At 37.8% G+C, this 19238-nt stretch overlaps 1 protein-coding gene across 13 annotated transcripts in view; it reads right to left on the bottom strand.

Annotated features, from left to right (window-relative positions):
- EIF4G3 (eukaryotic translation initiation factor 4 gamma 3) overlaps positions 1 to 19238 on the bottom strand; it is a 373254-nt gene that overhangs the window by 328235 nt on the left and 25781 nt on the right. For all 13 annotated transcript variants that reach the window (XM_077150955.1, XM_077150957.1, XM_077150961.1 and 10 more), the window contains exon 2: positions 1674 to 1749. The gene's annotated coding sequence lies outside the window, so the exon portion shown is untranslated. The remainder of the gene's footprint in view (positions 1 to 1673; positions 1750 to 19238) is intronic.

Raw genomic sequence — 19238 nt, 5'->3', positions numbered from 1 at the left:
GCATTAACTTTTGACTTTTGACTCATCTTGGCACAGGGAAGCAGATGGTTGAGCCCCTGCTTTCTCTTTCCCCATTCTTTAGTTAGACTTTTGTTACTTTCTTTACCTCGTAACACTATAAAATAAACAGTGCTGAACCTCTTGGGGTCTTTGAGTCTTCATCAGAGCTCAGAGTCTTACCTGGTCCCAGCTTTAACCACAACTTTGTCTCTTGTCTTTCTTTCTTAATTCCCTGTCGCCTCCCTTCAGCTCCTCAGTCCTGACACTGAGCCATGCTGGTCGTTGACAAACCGTATTTCTGAATCTTTACATTCTAGAGAGGACTTTCCTTCCCTTCCCTGCCTAGAAGTCCTAAATCTTCAAGCATAAGTGAAACTTCTTCACTGAAACGTCTTCTTTCTTCACATATAGAAGCAAGCTCATCTCTCTAATCAAGGGTTCTTTTTATTTTTTAATTTTTAATTTTTTAACGAACATATACTCACTTCCAAAATAACTGCTAATCTAGTTTCTTCCTCTATGAATCTGCTAATTCTGGTCACCTCTTTTAAGTAACATCACGCAATTTTGGTCCTTAAGAGCGAGCTTACTTTACTGAGCATAATAATTTTAAGATACTTCCATGTTATAGCATGTGTCACAACTGCATTTTTTCTTATGACTGAATAATATTCCACTGTCTCTATATACCACATTTTGTTCATCCATTTATTTGGTGATGGACACTTGGGTTGGCTTCAGCTTGAGCTCTGTGAATAATGCTACTGTAAACATTGGTGGAAAGTATCTGTTGGAAACCTTGTTTTCACTCTCTTTGGGTATTTACCTAGAAGTGGGATTACTGGGTCAAATGATACCATCAAAGGTTCTTAACCTGGATCTATGGATAACTGATGGACATTTGTGAAACTCTGAAATTCAATGCAAAACCTAAGTGTGAGTTTTTTTGTTTTGAGGAGCAATCCTGCAACTGTTTTTAAATTCCAAAAACGACTTTATAAGGGTAAGAACCACTGCTCTATCATATCACTGCATGTTACAATCATTTATTTACTCATCTTCCTCACTAGACTGTGAGCTTCTTTAAAACATCATGTCTGTATTTCTAGGGACTCAATGGTATATTGAACTGAAAAGATAGGTTTGACTACCCAACTCCCTTACATTTACTTAGGCTCACTTAAGGTACCTGAAATTTTCCACGAATTTTACTAGCCTCATTCTCTTTTAAATTTCACTTCACTTATGAATTTGAATCAATCATTTAATCTAAAAAGTTAAATCTCCCATTAAAACCAATTTTCTCTTTTCTAAACTTTCTGCCTTTTTTATATGAACATGTAATCAATAGGGGGAATAAAAGTATTAAAAAAATACAAAAGAAAAATCTCAGTATCCTAAAAGAATTATAAGGCAGAAAAAAAGCAAAAAACAAAAACAAGACAGGTGTACAGGCCAATCTGTTTCACCTACAACTTTTTGGATTAAGATGATGAGTAAAAAGAACTATTCTTATTTGAATTGCATTCTATGTGTCTAGTTCTATTCTAGATATTACTGAACTTTTCACCAAAGACCTTTCATATGCCAATCAGACAAACATTGCCTATAATATTAAGGGCTCATAAGCAAAAGCAGATACACAGTGTAACAAACAACCTTAAGACACCTACCGTGCTGTATACTGCCGAGACCGTAGGAGTGAAGATTCGATCCTCAAGAGGCTGCTGCACAGGTCCTCTAGGAATTATAGAAGAGTGAGTTAAGGATAAGAGAACTCAAAAATGATTTGCTTTAGCTGTAAGAGAAAATCACCACCATGAAATTCTATCAATGCCCCAAGTTTCTGTGCCCAATAGTGGAGTTGAACAGTTATTTCAAATTTTCTAATGTTATTAAATCAATCCCACTAAAATTGATTCCCATGATAAACATTCCATGTAAACTCAAAACAAACAGCAATTCTATAATAAGCCTACAAACAAGTTACGAGATGAGAATGTCCTACCTTTACTTTCTACGGAAGGAGACTAAGGAACCACAAACAGGTTGCTTAGAAAGATAATCTAATTCATCAACATACAAATTGTCAACAAAACATCAGTTTGTTCTGCAAACTACATCTCAGATTATGGTGGGCTGATAATTTAAAAGTATTGGGACAGTCCCTGGAGGAGCCGATATATATATGTATCTGCAAAAAAATATGGAACAATTCAACTTTACCACTGGGGAAATCTCTGATACTGGGCCAAACATTAGGGACACCCAAATCACTAGGCAAAGCCCTTGATCCTGAGGCTCACTCTTATGAAGCTTATGTATGTAGCAGAGAAGCTTAGCCTACCTATAGGCATGCCTAAGAGTTACTACTCCTGGAAGACATCTTTTGTTGCTCATGTGTGCCCTCTCTATCTCTAAGTGCAATTTTCAAGTGAAAATCATTGCCCTTTCCATTACGTGGGACATGACATCCAAGGGTAATGGGAAATGACTCCCAGGGATGAGGCTGGCCCTGGTATTGTGGGATCAACAATGCCATCCTGACCGAAAAGGGGGAAAGAAGTGTAACTAATAAAGTATCAGTGGCTGAGAGAGTTCAAATACACTTGAGAGGCTACTCTGGAGGTCACTCTTACGCAAGCTTCAGTTAAACATTCCCACCTATCCTAACCTAAACCAAAACCATTCCTGCCAATCCTAAAAAAAACCTAGGGCGTTATATAAAAATTCTACCAAGGTTCCATGCACTAGGGTAACTTTACAGAAACCTACAACCACGACACCAGTTCCTGGACCAGGTAAGTCCTGAAATGGAGAGAGGCCAGCCTCTCCAGAAATTCAACTAGTCTCATCCCCTTACCGCATATTATCTATCATCAGCCCCTTTCAACATGAAAAAGTCAGAATGGGCATAGGCCAATACTCTTTAAAGAGCAAGAGAAAGATCAAAGGAGATGGTGGAGTTTTACAGAGAAGGTAGGGTTTACCAAATGAGTGTGATTGCTAATCATTACGCTGATATTTCTTTCAGTCTCCAGAGCAGCTAGAAGTAAAAACTTAACCCTGTGGAATTCTAACCCATAACAAACTCTGAAATCTGTTCTACAACTAACTTGTTGGGATATGCTTTGAAATTTATTACTTTTTGCATATATGTTATTTTTCACCAAAAAAGAAAAAAAAAGTCAATTGTGATAAATGTACAACTATAAGATGATACTGTGAACCACTGACTGTACACCTTTGATGATTACATGGTATGTGAATATAATACGTATCAATTTAAAAAATAGTTAAACAACAACAACAAAAAAAACCTCTCCTAAATGGGAAACCCCAGGTATTCTCTCAACCACTGGTGACTCCCAAGAAAATAAGCCAAGCCCTGGATTTTCAGGTTTGCCCTTATGAAACTTATTTCTCTATGGAAGAAGGTAAGACTACCCAGAGCAAGGTCTGAGTTGCTACCAGGAAGACTCTTTGTGGCTGAGATGTGGTCTCTCCCTCGCTAAGCCCAACTCTGCAAGGAAAATCACTGTCCTTCCTCCTAAGTAGTAGAAGCCATTCAGGGATGAAAATCTCTCTGATAACGTGGGCCATGACTCCCAGGGATGAGTCTGACCCTGGCCCCATGGGACTGACAAAAGCCTTCCTGAGCAAAAGGGGAAAAAGAAGTGTAATAAAATAAGGCATATGGACCAAGAGAGATCAAACAGAGTCAAGAGGCTGTTCTGGAGGCTGCTCTCATGCAAGCTTCAGTTAGATAGCGCTAATTGCCATGGTTGCTTAAACCCCAATAAACATCACTCTTATTGACTTACATGTAGTGCTCAAACTGAGACTCTATAAAGGTTTCTTGAGCTAGGTTTGCCTTCCTGAAATATGTAATTCCTGGAGGATTCCTAGATCAGATAAATCCTGAAACCCAGAGGGATCAGCCTCTCCAAGATTATCAATTAATTATATCCCTTGTTCTTTATGTGGACACCCCTTTTCAAATTGAAAAACTCAGAAAAGGCATTACTCAAAGATCCCTATAGACTGGGAGAAGGATTAAAAGAGAAGGAGGAGTTATGACAGAGAAAACGGGATCTAACAAACTAGTATGGCTGCTGAACCACTATACTAATATTCCTTCTAGCCTCCAGTGTTTTGGAGCAGCTAGAAGAAAAATGTGAGATGATGGAATGGTAGCCCATGACAAATTCTGGAATCTGTTCTGTAACTACCTACTGAAGTATGCTTTGAAAATTGCCTTTTTTTCCTTTGCTTTATATATATATTTTAAAATTAAAAAAATGTTTAAAAGAATATTGATTTCCTTTATTTCACTCCCTACAAACTACAACCTAATATTAAGGACTGAAAAAAAATTGTTATAAAAGGCCTTTTGGATAAAAAATAATTTTTTACAACAAAAACAATTCTATAAAAAGAAAACTGACATTGGAAGCCAGGAAATCTGAATCCAAGGCCTGGCTGTAAGCCTAACCAACTGCATTGTCTTCAGTGAACCAATGAAAACTATTTCCTGTAAACTGAGGCTCAAGAAGATAAAGTAACTTGACAAAGTTATAAAGGCTAAGTTAAGTAGCCAGGTCTCATCATACATTAAAGACTGTGATCTTCCTACTACATCAATCTGTATGAGGGCAGAACACTGTATATAACGGTAAGAAAAATACCACAACACAGTCAAATCATAGTTGCCCCAGTCTACATGACAGAACTTAATTATTAGTTCATCCCATTATGAAGTCAATGCAATGTCAGTCCAAAACATCTAAAAAGTCCTGAATTCTTAGCCCAAGCTGAATCAAGTGGTATTGGTTGCACAACTATGTAAATATACTAAAAATCAGTGCATTATATACTTTAAAAGGGTGAGTTCTATGGCATGTGAATTATATCTCGGTGAAAAATTAATTCAGTAATTTAGTAATTTGTAATTAGGCTGTTTAACATCCCCCCCCCGCCCCCATACCCCTAAAGCAAGCCTAGATAAATCAGTATGAGACGGGCATTGCTGGGCATTTTCTCCAGAAACAGGTGATTTTAAAGAAAGCTCTTAATTACAGTATGACAAATACATAGAATTACAAAATACAAAGCTTCATCTCTTCAGCATGAATCACTGGCTGCTTCTTTCCCTCTGAGCTCAAGGTAAGAAGCAAATAGCTTTTCAAGTTTTCAAACCACTTAAAATGCCAATTCTATCAATAAGCAGTGAAATATGCATGTGCAATGCCACAAAACATGTCATTTTTATTTTTTAAATCCCAGACTGAAATATAGTAGACATATCCACTTGAAACTTCCCAAATTAAAACTGTTGATTTTTATTATATCATTAGGAAACACAAGCAAAATCATTACCAGGACTATACAGATGAGTAAAAACGGAATTAATTAAGGCTCTAAGTAGAAATATAAATGCGAAAATATTAAAATTCCCTCTTTTTTTCTAATACATAATCAGTAAAAGCCAAATTTCAAAAATGAGTAAAATTTGAACATCAGAGTATTAAAGCACATAATGTCAGAATTGATGTTACATTAAAGTATATACTCACTATATATTCTCAAAATTAAATGGCATTTAGACAGATAAGGGCCAAATTTCAGAGAAAATAAGGATCTATGAGTAGACTAAAGATAATCTGAAAGTTTCCTACTCCTATCATGAAGGAAAGAGAGGACCAATAATTTTTTTTTAACATAAATGTTTGAAGAAATTTTACAAAGGATGAACTCTTTCCTCAGAATGAAGCTTTTTGCCCTATGGCAACCTTTCTGGCAAGAGGCATGATGACTCTTTGTCAATACCTTCTCTCAAAAGATGAATGCTGACACATCAGAAAACAAGTAGTGAAAGTTAACAAAAATTTTCCTTTGGTTTGCTGAACACTATTTGTAATTACTGGCTGAATGTTCCTAAACCTAGCCTTTTTTACAATAAAAGAAAAACATCTACTCAAATGCCCAGCAGAAGTAATATTCTTAAAGTGAGAGCCTCAAGTTATCATTTCCTCATTGAAAGAGAGATCAAGGGTACAAATACTGTCACATGAAAGTTGCTTTATAGCTGATGCAAGCAACCAACTTCAGGAGAGGTAAATAAATAAATGTACAAGATCTTTTTTTTTTTAATTTCTTATTTAGGCTCTAGGATAGCATGGTAATGTCAGTCAGTTTATGCTTTCTCTACTTTCTCCTTATTTCTACATAGTTTTAAGATTGAGAAAGGAAGTTAACTTGTGTAACATAAGAATAGGACAAAATTTTTAAACCATACCCTATTTCACACACATGCTACACATGAATTTTAAAAGAAGCACTTTTTAGAATACAGTAACTTTGCAATTAACAGCTATATTCCTTTCAACATTAGTCCTAACTCATAAGGGCTTTGCAGTACATACACACAATAAAATATTAAGCCATAGAAAGCAATGACGTTAAGAAACATGCTACAACATGGATGAATCATGGAAATATTATGTCGAGTGAAATAAGGCAAAATTAAAAGGCAAAATATATATAATTTCACATACATTGAAATATCTAGAATAAACAAATTCACAGAGACAGAAAATAGATGGGAGGGGAGAACTCAGGGGGAGGGGGGAATAAGAGAAATAAAAGTAAAGAAATCCTAAAACAAAAAACAAAAATTAAATCCAGTTTAAATAAACCAGAATATTTAGAAAATAACCTTCAGAGAGAAAATTTAGTCAAATTTAAAAAAAGAATGCCACACATTTACGGCTGATTTTCGATAAAAGTGGCAAATCCGCTCAAGGAAAGAACAGTCTCTTCAATTGGTGCTAAGAAAGCTGGATATACATATAAAAAAATGAAATTAGACCCCTTTCTCACACCATGTATAAAAATTCACTCAAAAGAAATCACTGGTAAATGTGTACTATGTGATTATACTGGGAACCACTGATTGTTTACTTAGGATAGATGGTATGGTGTGTGAATAATACTGTTTAAAAATAAACAGAAAGATGCAAGTGTTGGAGAAAATATGGAAAAAGAGATGTACCTATTCACTGTTGGTATGGAAGTAGAGCCGTGCAGTCTCTCTAGAGGGCAGTGTGGTGGTTCCACAGAAGGATGCACGTTACTAGTTATATTCTTAGAAGAAGTGAAAGGGACACAAATAGACATCAGCACACTGGTGTTTATAGTGGCAGTAGTCACAATTTGCAATGGATGGAAGTGGCCTAAGGGTACATCAACTAATGAAAAGAAAGACTACCGGTTGTGTATACATACAATAGAATACTGCAGCTGCAATAAGGAATGAAGTTGTGAGGCGTGTAACTAGTTGAATGAACTTTGAGGGCAGTATGTTGAGTAAAATAAGCCAAGAAATAAAAGACAGATAGTATAATGCCTTATTAATATGGACTTGAACTACAATGTGCAAACTCTGAGAACTGAATTCAAGAGCATAGGTTATCAGGGGGAGGACTATTACAAAGGTTCCTAGATTGTAATCTGTCACAGCAGTCACATCTATTCCTGAATTGTAACTGCTGTTTTTAATTCTGAGATGCTGAGCTTTTTATGTATAACCCGGTTATTACTTGGAACTTTGACACCTGAGACTAAGAGCTACAGTTCTGCAGCTATGAAAATCAGCATTACCCGTGACAGCATCTGCTCAAAAGCTAAAAAAGAGATCAAATTTCAATTAGAGATATGAATGAAGCTGATCTAGTTAGGACTAACGTAAATCAGACTAAAGGGTAAAGGATGTTAAAGACCGTATTTTGAAAGTTCAACTTCTGGGTGAGATCAAAGGAAGAGGTGTTTATTTGGTGCAAATTTATATTTTCTGTAGCACAATGTCTAATTTATCTTACATGGTCATTTTCTTCAAACACCATAATTACATGGAACCAAGAATAGGGAGTGAAATCTTGTTGGATTGTACAGGTTAGTATGATGTCCTAATACATCCCAGAGTAATCTAGGCAGAAGAAACACTATATTTGCAAAGTCCCCTTGAGGGACTAGGGAAAAATGTGGAAATATTTAACTTTCCCACCTGGAGAAAAGCTAATATTCTCACAAGGATTGGGGTCCATCAATTTAATGGGCCAAGCCCTTAATCGTGGGCTTGCCCTTATGACACTTATTCTTACAAAGGAGAAGCTAAGGCTACTTATAATTATGCCTAAGAGTCACTCCCCAGAGAACCTCTTTCATTGCTCAGATGTGGCCTCTCTCTCTAAGCCAACCCCACAGGCAAGTCCCACTATGTGGACTATGACTCCCAGGGGTGTAAATCTCCCTGGGAATGTGGGACCTGACTCCTGGGGATGACCCTGGCCCAGGTATCAAGGGATTGAAAAAGACTACCTGACAAAACAGAGGAAGAGAAATAAAACAAAATAAAGTTTCAGTGGCTGAGTGATTTCAAATAGAACTGAGAGAATAATTCTAGAGGTTATTCTTATGTATTATATAGATATCCCTTTTCAGTTTTTAGTGTACTGGAGTAGCTAGAGGGAAATACTTGAAACTGTTGAACTGCAATCCAAAATACTTAATTCGTAAGGATGTTTGTATAACTATATAGCTTTTGCAGTGCGACCATGAGATTGTGTAAATCTTGTAACTGACATGCCCTTTATCCAGCGTATGGACAGATGAGTAAGAAAATAAGAAAAACAAAATAAATAAATAATAGGGGGTAATAAGGAGTATAGGATGTTTTAGGTATTCCTTGTTTTACTTTTATTTTTATTCTTATTTTTATTGTTTATGGAGCAATGCAAATGTTTAAAAATCAATTGTGATGATGAACGTACAACTATAATACTGTGAACCAGTGGTTGTGCACTGTGGAAGGTTATATGGTATATGGCTATATTTTAATAAAATTGCACTAAAAAAAGGGCCTGTAAAACTTCTGTAATAATGTAAAAAAAAAAAATAATCACTGACTTAAATGCTAAGAAGTAATATGATAAAACCCTTAGGAGAAAACATAAGGGAGGGCAGGCCATGGTGGCTCAGCAGGCAGAGTTCTCACCTGCCATGCTGGAGACCCGGGTTCACTTCCTGGTATTTGCGGATCCACAAAAATAAAAAACATACGGGAAAAACTTCAGGACTGGAATTATACAGTGGATTTTTACACATTGTAGCAAAAACCCAAGCTACAAAAGAAATAGCTAAATGAACTTCCCCCAAATTAAAACATTTTATGGATCCAAGGACATAATCAAGAAAGTAAAAAGACGGCCTACAGAATGGGAGAAAATATTTGTAAACCCAATATCTGGTAAGGGCTTAATATGCAAAATATATTTTTAAATTCCTATAATCAACAACAAAACAATGAATAAAAAGGGCAAAGTTCTTGAATAGACATTTCTCCAAAGATATACAATGATCAAAAGCATTGATGAGTAAGACTCTCAACATCATTAGTCATTAGGGAAATACAAATCAAAAATACAATGAGAAAGACTTCCAGGCCAAAATGGTGGCTTAGCAATGTGTGCATTTTAGTTTGTCCTCCAGAACAAGGACTAAATAACAATAAACAGTACGGAACAGCTCCTGGGGCCACGTCAGTGACCAGACACACAGTGTACCCCAGTCTAGACCAGTTGGACCGGCTGCGAGCCCCCAAGAACCATGAGTTCCCCAAGCCGAGGCGGCTGCTGTCCCTCCCCCACAGTCTGCTTCCCAGAGGGGAAAGGAAAGAGATTTACCAGCAGCAGGGGCAGAGCCCAACCAAAGGCCAATTGTAGAATTATTTAACAAATTCTGATGACTAAAAATAGACCCCCAGCTCAGGTAAACCTGGGCAAAGCAGAGGGCACTCATTTTTGCCCAGGTGCCAAGGGGGCATGGCTGATGGAAAAAGAAGAAAAAAAAGGAAACAGGTTTTTGTGGCTGTGTTTCTACAAAGGCTTGAATACCTTTGGATAGAGCAACAGGGCTTCTCAGGCAGTAACTGCCACAGGCACAGGCAGAACAGCCTTGCTTGAGAGGCTGTCTGGAGTCTGCACCTTCCCCAGGGGAGGGGTGGGGCCCAGCTCAGATGGAATCCCTCCCTCAAGGAATTCAGACACCAGGGCTTGGTAATTTGAAGCCATTAAAAACAGCCTACAACCTCTCCTCTGTCTCCACCACACCCCCAGCAGGAACAGTCTGCCAAAGTTAAAGGTACTGCATCATCTTATGGTGGAGGGACCTGCAGACAGACAAGCACCACATACTGGGCAGGAAAAGAAAAACAGAGCCCAGAGACTTCACAGGAAAGTCTTTCAACCTGCTGGGTCTCACACTCAGGGGAAACCGATGCAGGTGACTCTTTCCCCCTGATAGGAGGCCAGTTTGGTCGGGGAAAATCCAGCTGTGGTCTATAATACCTATGTAGACCCTAAGGGTGGGGGGAAAAGGCACCATACAAGCACGGCAAGAAAAAAGAAAACAAGAACTGAAAAATTCTCCTCTATTAAAAAAAACCTAACCTAGAGGTCCAAATAAAGCTTAACTGAATGTCAAAGAACAGATAGACAACAAATTTATACAGCAAGAAAACCCTCGGTAAAAGAAGTGAAAACAATCTCCAGAATAAACTAAGGTAATTAAATGCCTAGACGCCAGTAAAAAATAATAAATCACACTAGAAAAATTGAAGATATGACCCAGTCAAAGGAACAAACCAACAATTCAAATGAGATACAGGAGCCGAAACAATTAATTCAGAATATACAAACAGACATGGAAAACCTCATCAAAAACCAAATCAATGAATTGAGGGAGGATATGAAGAAAGCAAGGAATGAACAAAAAGAAGAAATCGAAAGTCTTAAAAAACAAATCACAGAACTTATGGGAATGAAAGGCACAGTAGAAGAGAGGAAAAAAAAACAATGGAAATTTACAATGGTAGATTTCGAGAGGCAGAACATAGGATTAGTGGACTGGTGGACGGAACATGTAAAATCTGACAAGAAAAAGACAATATAGGGAAAAAAATTGAAAAATATGCGCAGAGACTCAGGGAATTGAATGACGATATGAAGCGCACAAATATACGTGTTGTGGGTGATTCAGAAGGAGAAGAGAAGGGAAAAGGAGGACAAACACTAACAGTGGAAATTATCACTGAAAATTTCCCAAGTCTTATGAAAGACTTAAAATTACAGATCCAAGAAGGGCAGCATACCCCAAAGAGAATAGATCTAAATAGACGTACTCCAAGACATTTATTAATCAGAATGTCAGAGGTCAAAGAGAAAGACAGAATCTTGAAAGCAGCAAGAGAAAAGCAATCCATCACATACAAGGGAAGCCCAATAAGATTATGCGCAGATCTCTCAGCAGAAACCATGGAGGCGAGAAGACAGTGGGATGATATATTTAAATTACTAAAAGAGAAAAACTGCCAACCAAGAATTCTATATCCAGCAAAATCGTCCTTCAACAATGAGGAAGAAATTAAAACATGTTCAGACAAAAAATGACTGAGAGAATTTGTGACCAAGAGACCAGCTCTGGCTCTTCCCTCTTTGTCCGCCAGCCCGGCGCGCGGCGCCCACGCCCCACAGCAGCCAGCCCTCCCGCCCTCCTCTCTCCTCTTTGTCCGTCCCCTCTTCCCCCTCCTGCTCCGGTGGCTCTCCAACCACCACCATGCCCTCTTCCGCCTTCGCCGGCTCCTCCGCCACCGGCCTCGACAGCCTTGCCACCCTCACCTTTCCTCCTCCAGAACAGCTACTGGGGGAGTGGAGACAATACAGAGCAGCTCCCGGAGCAACGACGGAGATCAAAGAGACGGCGTACCCCATCCTGGAACGGCTAACTGTCTGACAGAACCAGCTTCAGTGAGATAACCGAGGGGCACGGGCTTTCCCGGGCGGGACAGCAAGTGGCCAGAGTCCCTACCTTCCTCCTTCCCAGGCCAGCTGGCAGAATTGGGCAGGCGGTCCCCTTGGGCCGCGGCGGCTGGCACCCCCACCACGCGAGGCCCCCGGACCAACTGAGAGAGTTGGGTCGGAAATCTCCAGACTGCAGAGAACGGTGACCGGGGGTCCCTTCCAAACACATGACTCCCCGGTCCGGCTGGGAACAGTGCACTCTCCCGGGCTGGGACAGCTGGTACCCTCCCGCCACGCTTGGCGCCCCAGGCCGACTAGGAAATTCGGTCGGCGCTCTCCCGTGCTGCGGAGGCCGGCGACCCTCCCCGCATTCAGAGCCCCGGGCCGGCTGGCACTCTTCCAAGACGCTTCGGCTGCCGAACCTCCCCTACGGCGAGAGTTTTCCAGAGTTAAAGGACCCACAGCAACTTTGACTGGTGGAACCCGTAGACAAACGTGTGCCACGAGCGCCACCTACGGGGCAGGATAAGAAAAACAGAACCCAGAGATTTCACAGAAAAATCTTTCAACCCCTTGGGTCCAACACCCAGGGAAATCTGACTAAATGCCCAAAAGCCAGCAGAAGATAACGGATCACGCTCAGAAAATTGAAAATATGGCCCAGTCAAAGGAGCAAACCAATAGTTCAAATGAGATACAGGAGCTGAGACAACTAATGCTGAATATACGAACAGAAATGGAAAAACTCTGCAAAAACCAAATCAATAAATTGAGGGAGGACATGAAGAAGACATGGGCTGAACAAAAAGAAGAAATAGAAAATCTGAAAAAACAAATCACAGAACTTACGGGAGTGAAGGACAAAGAAGAAAAAATGGAAAAAACAATGGATACCTACAATGGTAGATCAAAAGAGACAGAAGCTACAATTAGTGAACTGGAGGATGGAACATCTGAATTCCAAAAAGAAACAGAAACTATAGGGAAAAGAATGGAAAAACTTGAGCAGGGGATCAGGGAACTGAATGACAATATGAAGCGCACAAATATACGTGCTGTGGGTGTCCCAGAAGGAGAAGAGAAGGGAAAAGGAGGAGAAAAACTAATGGAAGAAATTATCACTGAAAATTTCCCAACTCTTATGAAAGACCTAAATTTGCAGATCCAAGAAGTGCAGCGCACCCCAAAGAGAATAGACCCAAATAGGCGTTCTCCAAGACACTTACTAGTTAGAATGTCAGAGGTCAAAGAGAAAGAGAGGATCTTGAAAGCAGCAAGAGAAAAACAATCTGTCACATACAAGGGAAACCCAATAAGACTATGTGTAGATTTCTCAGCAGAAACCATGGAAGCTAGAAGACAGTGGGATGATATATTTAAATTACTAAAAGAGAAAAACTGCCAACCAAGACTCCTATATCCAGCAAAATTGTCCTTCAAAAATGAGGGAGAAATTAAAACATTCTCAGACAAAAAGTCACTGAGAGAATTTGTGACCAAGAGACCAGCTCTGCAAGAAATACTAAAGGGAGCACTAGAGTCAGATACGAAAAGACAGAAGAGAGAGGTATGGAGTAAAGTGTAGAAAGAAGGAAAATCAGATATGATATATATAATACAAAAGCCAAAATGGTAGAGGAAAATATTATCCAAACAGTAATAACACTAAAAGTTAATAGACTGAATTTCCCAATCAAAAGACATAGAATGGCAGAATGGATTACGACCCAGCAATACCACTGCTAGGTATCTACTCAAAGGACTTAAGGGCAAAGACACAGACGGACATTTGCACACCAGTGTTTATAGTAGCATTATCTACAATTGCAAAGAGATGGAAACAGCCAAAATGTCCATCAACAGACGAGTGGCTAAACAAACTGTGGCGTATACCTACGATGGAATATTATGCAGCTTTAAGACAGACTAAACTTATGAAGCATGTAATAACATGGATGGACCTAGAGAACATTATGCTGAGTGAGTCTAGCCCAAAACTAAAGGACAAATACTGTAAGGTCCCACTGATGTGAACAGACATTCGAGAATCAGCTTGGAATATATCATTGGTAACAGAGACCAGCAGGAGTTAGAAACAGGGTAAGATAATGGGTAATTGGAGCTGAAGGGATACAGACTGTGCAACAGGACTAGATACAAAAACTCAAAAATGGACAGCACAATAATACCTAAGTGTAATGTAACTAGGTTGGAACACTGAATGAAGCTGCACCTGAAATATGTTTTTTTGTTTGTTTGTTTGTTTGTGTGTTTGTATCTTTTGTTTTTGTTTTTTTCTTTTTCCTTTTTATATATATATATTATTAGTATTATTATTTTAATTCTCTTCTCTATATTAACATTCTATATCTTTTTCTGCTGTTTTGCTAGTTCTTTTCCTAAATCGATGCAAATGTACTAAGAAATGATGATCATACATCTATGTGATGATACTAAGAATTACTGAGTGCATTTGTAGAATGGAATGATTTCTAAATGTTGTGTTAATTTCTTTTCTTTTTTTTGATTAATAAAAAAAATTAAGTTTAAAAAAAAAAAAAAGAAGAAGACACCTGCCCTACAAGAAATACTAAGGAGAGTTCTGATGACTGGAAAGAAGACAGGAGGGAGCTCTGGAGGAGGGCACTGAATTAAAGAGTACCAGTAAGAGTAATTTAAAGTATAAAAAGAGAGAGAAATAGAAGAATACATATCTGACAAATAAAAACCGAAGGATAAGATGGTAGATTAAAGAAATGCCTTCACAGTAATAAATTTAATATTAATGGACTAAACTCACCAATCAAAAAGTAAAGACTGGCAGCATGGATTAAGAAATATGATATCTATCTACTGCTCTGAAGACACTCATCTTAGACCCAAGGACATAAACAGATTGAAAGTGAAAAATGGAAAAAGACACAAAACAGATATGAAGAGGCAGAAGAAAAGCTGAGCGAACTACAAGGCAGGACAACTGAATTCAATGCACAAAAGAACAAGCTGTATGCAAGCTGTAACCAAAATCACACAGAACTAGCTACAATATCATACAAAATAGACTTTAAATGTAAAGACATCAAGAGAGATAAGGAAGAACACTACATATTAATAAAAGGGACAACTCACCAAAAAGAAATAACAATCATAAATGTTTATGCTTCTAAACAAGGAACTCCAAAGTACATGAGGCAAACACTGGCAAAACTGAAGGGAGCAACAGATGTTTCAACAATAAGTGCACCTTCTCTTCTGCTCCCAATATGGAGCATATACAAGTAGTTGCCAATGAAGCAGGCTTTGTCAGATTATATGATACAGAATCACAAACTTGCAAAGAGAAGTGCTAAAAATGGATGGCTCACTGGAATGCTACCTTTTGACCTAGCCTGGGTCTCTAGAGAACTTAATCTTGTTACAGTAGCAAGTGATCAAACAGACAATCTACTATATACAAGGGAAAGCAAATAAAACAGTTCAGACTACTCAACTAGCACTCTGGAGGCAAGAAGGCAGTGGTATGAAATATTCAAGATTCTGAAAGATAAAGATTTCTAGCCAAGAATTCTGTACCCAGACAAATTGTCCTTCAAAACTGAGGGAGAGATTAAGGTTTTCACAGACAAAGAAGTCCTGAAAGAATCTGTCAACAAGAGACCAGCCCTACAAGAAACACTTAAAAGGAATTCTGTCAGCTGAAAAAAAGGGACAGGAGAGGGAGGTTTGGAAGAGGGCACAGACCTAAGGGTAATTTAAAGAATAAAAAGAGAAAAAAGGAAAAGAATATATAGATCTGACAAATAAAATTAAAAAGATATGATGGTAGATTCAAGAAATACCTTTTCAGTAATAACTCTGAATGTTCACAGACTAAATTTACCAATTACAAGATAGAGACTGGCAGAATGGATTAAGAAACATACTACAGCTATATGCTGCTTACAAGAGACTCATCTTAGACACAAGGATACAAACAGACTGAAAGTAAAAGGATGGAAAAAGATTTTCCAGGCAAGCTGTAACCAAAAGAAAGCAGGAGTAGCTATATTAGTATCAAACAAAATATAATTTAAATGTAAAGACATCATAAGAGACAAGAAGGACACTACATATTAATTAAAGGGTCAATTCACCAAGAAGATACATCAATCATAAATGTTTATGCTCCCAGTCAAGGAGCTCCAAAGTACATGAGACAAACACTGGCAAAACTGAAGGGGGTAATAGATGTTTCAACAATAACAGTATATTTCAATACACCACTCTCCTCTATAGATAGAACAATGAGACAGAAGATCAACAAGAATATAGAGAACTTAAATAACTTGATAAATGAATTATAACTAACAGACGTATATAGGTCATTGCACCCCCCAAAACAAGGATATTAATTCTTCTCTAATGCTCATGGAACATTCTCTAGGATAGATCATATGCTGGGGCACAAAACATGTCTTTATAAACTTAAAAACATTTAAATTATTCAACGTACTTTCTCTTATCACAATGCGATGAAGGTGAATCTCAATAACCACCAAAGAATGAGAACAGTCACAAATATATGGAGATTAAGTAACACACTCTTGAACAACAAGTGGGTCAAATAAGAAATTACTAGAAAAATCAGTAGCTATCTGAAGTTGAATGAAAATGAGAATACAACTTATCAGAACTTATGAAATACAGCAAAGGCTGTGCTGAGAAGGAAATTTACTGCCCTAAATGCCTATCTTAAAAAACAAGAAAGAGCAAAAATCAAGGACTTAACAGCACACCTGGGGGAACTTGAGAGAGAACAGTAAACTAACCCCAAAGCAAACAGAAGAAGAGAAATAACAAAGATTAAAGCAAAGATAAATGAATGGGAGAACAAAAGAACAACAGAAAGAATCAACAAAACCAAATGTTAGTTCTTTGAGAAAATCAACAAAATTGATGGACCACTAGCAAGACTGACAAAGGAAAAAAAGAGAGAGGATGCAAACAAACAAAATCAGAAATGAGACAGGGTGTAGTACCACATCTGAAGAAATAAAATAAATCATAAGAGATATTATGAACAACTATACACCAACAAACCGGATAACTTAGATGAAACGGACAAATTCGTAGAGACACACGAACAAGCTACACTGACTCAGGAAGAAATAGAAGGTCTCAACAAACCAATAACAAGTAAAGAGATTCAATCAGTCATCAAAACTCTTCCTACAAAGAAAAGGCCAGGGCCAGATGGCTTCACAGGGGAATTTCATCAAACATTCCAAAAAGAACTAATACCAAACCTGCTCAAATTTTTCAAAAAACTTGAGGAAAAAGGAACTCTACCTAACTCGGTTTATGAAGCTAATATCATTTTAATACCAAAACCAGCTAAAGATGCCATAAGAAAGGAAAACTACAGGCCAATCTCCCTAAAGAACATAGATGCAAAAATTCTCAATAAAATATTAGCAAACTGAATCCAACAACACATTAAAAGAATTATACACCATAATCAAGTGGGGTTTATACCAGGAATGCAAGGATGGTTCGACACAAGAAAATCAATTAATGTAATACATCACATTAACATATTGAAAAGGGAAAAATCACATGATCATCTCAATTGATACCGAAAAAATATTAGACAAAATTCAGCATTGTTTTCTGGAAAAAAAAAAAAACACTCCAAAAGATAGGAATCAAAGGTAATTGCCTTAATACGATAACTGGAATACATGGAAAGCCAATAGCCAGCATCATACTCAATGGAGAGAGACCGAAAACTTTCCCCTTAAGATGAAGTACAAAAAAGGATGCCCACTGTCACCACTATTATTCAACGTTGTGCTAGTTCTATTTAGAGCAATCAGGCAAGACAAAGAAATAAAGGCATCCAAATTAGAAAGGAAGAAGTAAAACCCTCATTATTTGCAGTAGATATGATACTATCCTTAGAAGATCCTGAGAAATCTACAGCAAAGTTACTTGACCTAATAAATTCAGTGAGGTGGCAGGATATAAAATTAATGTGCAAAAATCAGTAACATTGTTATACACAAGCAATGACCTAGCTGAAGAGACAGTTAAGGGAAAAATTCTATTCAAATTAGCAACTAAAAGAAGTACTTAGGAATGAACTTAACTATGGATGAAAAGGACTCATACAAAGAAAACTACCTAGCATTGCTAAAAGAAATCAAAGGAGATCTAAACAGGTTGAAAGACATTCCCTGTTCATGGATAGGAAGGCTAAATATAGTTAAGATGTCAATTCTCCCCAAATTCATCTACAGATTCAACCCAGTACCAATCAAAATTCCAACAACCTACTTTGAAGATTTGGAAAAGCTAACTATCAAATTCATCTGGAAGGTAAAGAGACCCCAAATAGCTAAAAGCATCCTAAAAAAAGAAGAACAAAGTGGGAGGATTAACATTCCCTGACTTTAAAACCTATTTAAAGCCACAGTGGTCAAAACAGCACAGTACTGGCACAAGAACAGAAGCACTGACCAATGGAATTGAATCGAGAGTACAGAAAGAGACCACCAAATCTATGGTCAACTGATTTTTGACAAGGCCCCCAAATCCTCTGTACAGGGACAAAATAGTCTTTTCAATAACTGGGCATGGAAAACTGGATATCAATAGCCAAAGAATGAAAGAGGACTCTTATATTACACTCTACACAAAAATTAATTCAAAGTGGATCAAACACCTAAATATAAGAACTACCACCATAAAGCTTCTAGAAGAAAATGTAGGGAAACATCTTCGGGACCTAGTAATAGGAAGTAGCTTCCTGAACTTTACACCCAAAGCACAAGCAATACAAAAAACAGATAAATGGAAACTCCTCAAAATCAAATGCTTTTGCGCCTCAAAAGACTTTGTCAAATAGGTGAAGAGGCAGCCAAAGCAATGCGAGAAAATATGTGGAAATCACATATTGGACAAAGGTTTCATTTCCTGTATATACAAAGAAATTATACAACTCAATAACAAAAGAACAAGCAACCCAATTATAAAATGGACTAAAGATATGAATAGGCATTTTTCTGAAGAGCAAGTACAGATGGCCTAAAAGCACATGAAGACATGCTCATTTTCATTAGCTGTAAGGGAAATGCAGACCAAGACTACAATGAGATACCATCTCACACCTGTAAGAATGGCTGCCATTAAACAAACAGGAAACTATAAATGTTGGAGAGGATGTGGAGAAACTGGGACACTTATGCACTGTTGGTGGGAATGTATAATGGTGCAGCCACTATGAAAGACTGTTTGGCGTTTCCTAAGGAAATTAAATACCAAGTTGCCTTATGACCCAGCAATAGCACTATTTGGTATATACTCAGAAGAGCCGAAAGCAACGACACAAACATACATCTG

Source organism: Tamandua tetradactyla, chromosome 2 (assembly GCF_023851605.1).
Source record: "Tamandua tetradactyla isolate mTamTet1 chromosome 2, mTamTet1.pri, whole genome shotgun sequence".
In the NCBI taxonomy this organism is placed as follows: domain Eukaryota; kingdom Metazoa; phylum Chordata; class Mammalia; order Pilosa; family Myrmecophagidae; genus Tamandua; species Tamandua tetradactyla.
The sequence above is the reverse complement of the archived record's forward strand: the minus strand, read 5'-3'. Positions and strand labels throughout refer to the sequence as shown.